An 8,614-nucleotide genomic window follows, 5' to 3' on the forward strand; every position below is an offset into this window, starting at 1 on the left:
AGAGCAAGGGAGGGTACAAGCAGGGAGAGTGGCAGAGGGAAACATGCAGACTCCCCAGTGAACGGGCAGCCTGAAGCAGGGCTCCAGATCTCAGGACCCTGAGATATGACCTAAGCGAAGTCAGACACCTAACAGACTGAGCCACCCAGGTGCCCCGCACTGTGATTTCTTAATAGTGATGATGTCTTAAAAGACCTAAAACAAGGTTGTGATCATGGCTGCAGGATTGGTCAAGGAAGACTTCTCTGAATTATCTCTGAATAGATAATAGTCAGAGAGCAGGTAATATTTGGAGGTGGGGGGATGGGAATGCAATTCCAGCCTGAAAGGTTGGCAGGAGCAAGAGCCCTGAGACAGGAATGAGCTGAATGTAAATTGGCCATTACCCACCATCCCATCGCACTTGGCACATCGTACTGCTTCCCTCTTGCTTTGTTCACAACAGCGCTACCTGCTTTCTTGAAGTTGCCCCCAGGGCTCTTCATCTGCTCCTCCCTCTGCCTGGATTGCTTTTCCTGGTCTTCTGCAGGACTGGATTCTTTCTGTCACCCGAGGCCAAATGGAATGTCACCTTCCTCAGGCAATTTTTTCCTGTCCCATATCTAACTCCTCTTGGCACTCTCCCTAGCTAACAAGATCCAGAAAGGCAGCTGCAGCTTAGGGCAATGTTGATTTTTGAATGCTTGATAAATGTTCACATATGTGCACACCTGGGTAAGCCCCCCCTGGATCAAGATGCAAAATGTTTCCAGCCTCATGATCCTTTGTCAGTCTACTCTAGTTCCCCAAGCCCAGGTGAGCACCCCTCTGACTTCTGTTGCCACGGATTCCTTGTGTTGAGAGCAGCAGTCTTCATATTAACCTGGAGAGAAGAAACACCTAGAGGGCTTGAAAGACCAAATTCTCAAGTCCCAGTTACCTAGAGCAAGACCTGGTAATTTGCATATATTTCCCAAGTGCCTCAGGTAATTCTTATTGAGATGTAAGCCCAGATCTTAACCAATTGGTGGTTAAGTCTGTAGGTTCTAGAGTCAGCCTGTCCTACCACCATATAAATCCTGGAGCTGCTACACTGTGACTAGTTGGGTGAACTTAGGCAACTGCTCTGTCTCAGTTTTCTGTAAGTCAAGATGATAGTAGCTACTTCATTAAATTATTTTTCAGAGGAAGCCAGGAAATGTGTATAACGTGCTTACAACAGTGCCTAGCTCATTTAACTAGACAACAAATCCCTGCTATTCTTATATTTTTAAAAATCTCTACTTGGTTATTATCTATTTCCCCACCAGACTGTGAGCTCCAGGAGAGCATAGACCTGGCTTATTTTAATTAACGCTGTATCCCCAAAGTCTAGGACAGGATCTGGTACCCCAGGGGCCTCAATACATTTTTTCATTGTTGAATGAATTTATGTATGTTTCCATCAGCTCTGTTTTTTTTTTTTTTAAGATTTTATTTATTTATTCATGAGAGACACAGAGAGAGGCAGAGACAAAGGCAGAGGGAGAAGCAGGCTCCCTGTGGGGAACCCGATGTGGGGACTCGATCTCAGGACCTTGGGATCACGACCTGAGCCAAAGGCAGACACTCAACCACTGAGCCACCCAGGTGCCCCATCAGCTCCATTTTAAACATTTGCTACTATGTCCAGCCCATACCTTTTCTTGTATGTACCCATCACTACAGTGTTTTTTTTTTCTTTCTATATTTGTTTTTCCTATTGTACAAGCATGGCAAGTTCACTGTTACAAATTTGGAAAAAAAATACAGAAAATATAAGGAAGAATATAAGATCCATGTATAATCCACTACCCAAAAATAACATTTTTAAAAAAGTAAACTCTACCCCCAATGTGAGCCTTGAACTTAGAACTCCAAGATCAAGAATTATATGCTCTAATGACTGAGCCAGCCAGGCACCACCAGAAATAATATTTTGATTGATAAATATAACAAAACTCTTTTTTCTTTGTGTCTGTGTATGCCTGTGTATGCCTGTGTGTGTGTGTGTATATATATATACCCCATATATATATAAACACAAGTTATATTAATATATTTTATAAAAATGATTTTAATTTACATGTTTTTTTCAATCTCCCTTTTTGGGTACATATTCTGATCATTATTTTTGAAAATAACAGAATTAATACCTGGCTACCTGAGATCCCACCATCCAGAGATAAACAGTAGTCACATATATACTATATATCACTTCAGATTTTTCCACAGAAATATAATAGGATCATATGAGCTGCTGATATTTACCTATTTTAACTAAAAAATGTTAATTTCATGTGGTTCAAATCAGTATGATTCACCATATTAATATTATACTTTCCAGTAGAGATTGCTGTTTGTATACCCAACATTGTTTGTCTAAAATTCTGTTAGTAGCAGAATTTCTGATTTGCAGCTGAGTGCATGGCCCCCTGGAAGAAGACTTTTTTCCAGCTGCCTTTGTTGCTAGACATGGCTAGACCACTACATTCTTACAATGTAAATGAAATGTTGTGATGTAACTTCTGGGAAATCACATTGACATAGCCATTTGATCCTTCTTTTTATCCCTCCCTTCCTTGCTTACAAAGATGTGATGGGTGGAGCTTCAGCTGCCATTTTGAACTATGAGAATAAAGTTATACTCTACATATGGTTGGGTGGTGAGATGGAAGTAGCTCAAGCCCCCAACTGCTTTGTGGAACTGTCAACTGGACTGCCTACTTTTACCTGAGAAATGCGTTTTTAATTTGTTTCAGCTACTGTTACTTGTGTGCATGTTCATGTGCCAGGGGTGTGTGTCTCTTTCATCTGTAGAGGAGTCAAATCCAAATCAAACACAATACTATGCACAGTGTTTCATAACTGGCTTTGATTTTGAAGAATTTTCCCAGTTCAGTTGGTGCATTAGAATCCCCTGGGAGGTTGTGAAATGTGCAGATGCTGCAACTCCATGTGTGGAGACTCTGCTTTAGTGCACTGGTATGAAGCCTGGATGGCAGTATAGCTGATAAGCTCCCTGGGTGATTGTGATGCTCTTGGTGTTTGCAAGCTTCTCCTTCTCACTGTTAGTTTTAATGGTTGCGTAATATTTTATGATAGGATTGCATCATTATTTGATATGCTACTGAGTGTTGCTAATTATTTTTTAGATGTCATAAGTTAACATACTCGGTAGCTTTTTTATTGGTCTATATGAACCTATTATCTCTCTGTGCCAGCCATCCTGAACAGAGCTGCTAGGATAACTTGTTTCAACACCATTTGGAAGAGCTTTTCCTCCCCACTTCTTTTCACATCATTTTTTGCCAGCTGAACTTCTTGGTAAGAATTACATATATTAGAAAGCCTTTGCCTGACTAGAATGCTCATGGTTGCTTCTGTTTTTAAGGTTTTGACTACTTCTCAATTAATAGATAAAATACAATTTACCAAAGGCAAACTTCCTGTAGGTTATCAATATAATCTGGCTACATGTTGGAAATCTAGACTCTAGAATAAATTTAAATCTGTTGCCAATGCTTTTTTTTTTGTTGTTGTTGTTGCCAATGCTTAAAAGATGGTAAATGTCTCATAAAAATTGGGATTTAAAGTGTCCCCCACCCTCCAAGTGGAAAGATCTGGCAAATCTGGGCCTGGATTATCTGTATGTGTATGGTAGCACTTGCCTGCGTCTGAGAAGCTTCTTGTTCGGGTGAAGCCCAGCCTCTCCAGTTGACCCCAGTACCCACTCCTCCCTGTTGCTTCTTGGTATCAGGATTGAGTTTCAGTTCCCTACATCATTGCCCTTATGCCACGTGTATTTGAGCTTATCCAAAATTTCTAGTATGTTTCTGATAGAAAAGGAGATTTGTCCCTTCCTACAGTTTAAATATCTCTTTTGACTAAAAATATCTGCCAAGGAATTGCCTACCTACCCTATGTGTATTTTGCCATTTAATCCTCAAAACAACAGAGGGGTAGGCACTATTATCACTATTTTATAGATGTAGAAACTGATTCTCAGAAAGGCTTAATAAATTTCCTCCTCCAGTCAGAAGGCCAATGAAGGATGATCTCATGTAAGAATCTTTGAGGGCAGGTAGCATAACCTGTAGAAGAACAGAGATTTGGATAGTGTTTCAAAATCAATATATCAGAAATATTTTCTTAAATAATTTCTGGGAGGAGATTTTCAGATACTTCCTTAAATTATTAAGAGAATACACATTTTAAAATTCTGATGATATTAATCATAACAAGGATAATAAGGTCATAATCACTCGATTAATTGTCATAAGTTTTGTGAGCAAAATGCCCTACTCTTCACAAGATAGTTCCTAATTTCAAGTAACCATTTTTTTTTCAATAGTAAACTTTTTTTTTTTTTTTTTTTTAAGTAGGCTCCATGCCCAGGATGGCACCCAACATGAGGCTCAAGGTCATGACCCTGAGATTAAGACTTGAGCCAAAAATCAGGAGTCAGGTGCTAAACCCACTGAGCCACCAAGGTACTCCTTCCATAGCAAACATTTTAACAAATGTAGTTTCCTATAGCAATCATGCATAGTCCACTAAAAAGTAAGTTCTCAGGATTCCCAGGTGGCTGAGCCATTTAACCCCTGCCTTCAGCCCAGGGCATGATCCTGGAGTCCTGGGATCGAGTCCCACATCAGGCTTTCTGCATGGAGCCTGCTTCTCTCTCTCTCTCTCTTTCATGAATAAATAAATAATTTTTTTTTAAAGTAGTTCTCAGGGCAGGAACATTTGTTTATTTTCTTCTTTACTGTATACCAGCAGTTATTAGAGATTGGTATATAAAAAGTAATGGATGGATAGATAGTATCAAAGCTCCTTTGGAAGATCACTCAAAGCAAACCTTTGGCTATTACAAGAAAGGATTTTTCCCTTTTTAGTTAAACATACAGACAAAAGTGTGATATGATGACCAAATCTAGAAAAATTATACCTTCCACTGAAATTGTATCGTAACTGGTGTGCAAATATTTTTAAACCTCTCTTACTTTTCGAGTCAAAGGCTAACAGGAATGGCTAACCCAGCACTTTGCACTTTCAAAGGCACTCCTATCAACCACCTCTCCACTCAAAGTTTGTCAAAATTATACAGAAAATTATGGTGCAAGGTTTCCACTATACATTTAACCAAAGTAGGGGGTCCCCTTACCCCGAGTCTGTTGTTCTCTGATCCATTCCCTGTCTCCTCTGCTCAGCTCTCCTTGTTAGGGCAGCTGACCCCCATCTGGGTTTTCTAGGTTTTGGGGGGTTTTTGGTTTCCAGCGGGGTTTGGTTAATGGGTGGAAGGGAAAAGCCAGAGTGTTGCTTCCCCTCTCTCTCTGTCTTGGTAGCTGTGACTGGGTCTGCTCTGTGGCCCCAGATCCCAGCCAGACTGGACCACTGTGGTCTCATCTCTGCCAGGTGACACTAATCCCTTGTCTCTGCAGACACCCCTTCTCCCTTTGTTCCCAGACTCATCCCTGAGGAGGAGGGGTGGTGCCTTCCAGCTGTTATTAATCTCTTGGTTGCCTAACCACTCCCATTTGGCTTTTCAGCTCTATTATGCTGTGTGTATCAAATTCCCTGCATTAAGTTTACACTTAAATCCTCAGAATTGCTTCTCTTTTGCTGATTAGGTGCTAACTGACAAAGCTGTAATAAGGTTTGTGGGGCTTACAATTTAATTCTCACTTTTTTGGATGCTGCTTTGATTCCTAACCGAAGAGCCCCCCCACCCCCACCACCCCCCGCCTCTCCATGGGAACTTGCTGGGGACACACCTGCTCAGGTACCTCCCAGATGGAGCAGTCTCAGGGCATGGGGTCCCCGCATGCAGCATGGAGACACCTTGGGTGACTCTAGCTAGCCCCTCCTGACTTCATCGGGGAAAGCTGATCCAGAATCTTTAAATGGGCCCAGGGAAAAATGTATTCCAAAATTGATTCACTAACGATATTCAGCAACGACCTGCAACCCTTATGTAAACATAAAAGTCAACAAAGAGAAACTTGAAAGCTAAAATAAGTGCAAAACCCCCTCTGTAATAGGATATGATCAAGACTCAACCCGTTGTGCAGTAAGTGGTGATTACACAACCAATTATTTTGATGAGAGTTGGCTTTGAGTGTTGCCTGGCACCTAACCGAGGGTGGCACACCTGTGTTTTAGTAGTTATATTGACTTAGATAATTTCATAGGAGCAAGCAGATACAGGCCTTGCTTTTCCCCCACTCTTTTATATAGTTAATGCACGAACATGAAAATACTCCAACGGTATAAAAGGGTATACGGGGGAAAGGTGGGTACCCTTCAACCTCCCTGGGATCCCCCAGTTTCCTTTTTAGGAAACAACTGCTATTACCAGTTTCTTGGGTGTTCTTCAGAAGTTTCCTACGTATGTAAAAAAAAGTATATGTACACTCATCCATTTCTTTTGTCCAAATTCACTACAATGCATACAACATTCTATACCTGCCTTTTTTTTTGGGGGGGGGGGCTAACAATGTATCTTGGAAAATACTGACTAAGGGTGGTCTAGCCTCCTTGCTTCAGGAAGAGTTGTTTTCCATTGTCTACAAGCATTACTAAAATGTACCTAATTCCTGTTAACAGACATTTAGTTTGTTTCCAGTTTTTTGTTACTATGAACAATCTGCAACAAATATCTATGTCTGTTTTTTATATCTGACAGAAAAGAGTATGTTTGTAGAATAATTTCCTAAAATAGAATTGCTAGGTCAAAGGGCATTTAAAGTTGTGATGCATTCCAACAGGGTCGTGCCCCTTAGAGCCCCCTTCGGCAACTTGTTAGAGCACCGGTTTCACACTCACTCCCACAGTATTATCACATTTCTGATCTTTGTCAATCTGATGGGTAAAAAAATGCTAAGTTGTAGACTTAATTTGCATTTCTCTAATTGTAACACAGGCCTAAATTTAGGCAAACTAAAGCAAACTTTTAATGCCCATTTCCAAGAAACCAAAATGATGTGGTTACAATCTACATAATCATGGACTCAGAGGAGGCTCAAGGATAATGCATAGATGGTAAAGGAGACACTCTGTTCCAAAGTTTGAATGTCAGAGAGGGAATCTGAAAGCCCTCAGTGTGTTAAAAGTTAGCATGTAACACTTTGGGGTGTGTATTTTCCAATGGTGTTAATTCTATATTAAAGATGAAATGCAAATCAGATATTTGCTGAGCTGTTGGAACACTCTTCGTAACACTATGCTTTGAATACTACTGATCCAATTCTCATTTTAGCTGAAATCTAGTTCCCATTTTAGCTGAGACCCTTCCCTTCTTGTGGGAATCCATAGCTACTGGCGGATGTTTGAAAAAAAATTCTTTTAACCTTTTATGAATATCTTTTTATACCCTTTTATTTGGATATAGTTTGACCCACATGAAGTTGCAAAAGTAGTACAGAGAGTTCTCACGTACCCTTTACCCAAATCCCACCAAAGATAGCATTGTACTCTTTCTGAGTTGCAAAAAATCTTAAAATGTGGATTACTCTTAAATGTTTTTAACCCATCCACATTCATGGCCGTTCAAAAGGTAGTCATATCACAATTGTATTGATAATCCGGATTTTTATTAAAATGTCCTGGAAAGCATTTCAGTTAGGGCCACCTTTGCTCCTGAAATCAATAATCCCCCAAATACAAAGGTTTGAAGTCATGGAAACTGGCTGCTCATTCTCAAGTGTGAGATGGAAGGTCTCCTTCAAGGGCCTGGACCCTTTCCACCTTGTGGCTCTGTCGTCCCCCACAGCTGCATGTGGAGAAGGTCCAATCATGTCCTAAAATCCTTTGGTCTAAAAGATGCACGTCTACTTCCTGCTTATGTACCATCGGCAGAGCCTAGTCACCCAGTGGTTGCAAGGGGACCAGCCTGGAAGTGTAGACCCCGGATGGGGACCCCCCTTGTAAACTACAACTCTAGGCTGGAGGTTCTGCAAATTTTGATGGACAGACAGCTGTCTGCCACAGAAGGTTCTATCCTTTGGCTCAGATCATACATCGCCAAGCAGATCTATGAACCCAGGCTTTGCTTCAGCTTATTATTATTCAGCTAATTCTAGTGGAGGTTGGTGGTTTTGTTTTGGAGTCAGCCTGGTATCTCTTTCTAACTTCTCGTAACAGGATGACTTCTTTCCAAGTCTTCCTTTTGGCAAAGCTTCCCCCTACTCCATGTAACATCAATCACAGCCCCCAATCCCAGTGGTCACAAAGGTGTGACCAGACACAGCCAGTATCTCCTACCACATGACTTATCTGCAGCTCCTCCAAGCTTCTGTATCCTGTATAATCTGTTCTGTTTCCTATTTGAAATTGTTTCCCACCGTATGTATAGGAGTGGACCTGGTTTCCAGAGCTATAGTAGCTACCTTGTGGCCCTCACCTGGCGAGCTTGGGTGTGGAAGCTGGGATGCTAAGAACAAAAATAAAAGGAACCTGGCTTCTTGCTGATCTTACTGAGCCATTGGAGCTACTTTGATAGTGCCTACCTTCTGACTTTTCATTAAATATAATAATAAATGTCCTGATTTCAGCCAGTTCTTTCCAACTTTCTTTTTTTTTTTTTTAAAGATTTTGTTTATTTATTCATGAGAGA

Source organism: Canis aureus, chromosome 26, assembly GCF_053574225.1.
Source record: "Canis aureus isolate CA01 chromosome 26, VMU_Caureus_v.1.0, whole genome shotgun sequence".
NCBI classification, from domain to species: domain Eukaryota; kingdom Metazoa; phylum Chordata; class Mammalia; order Carnivora; family Canidae; genus Canis; species Canis aureus.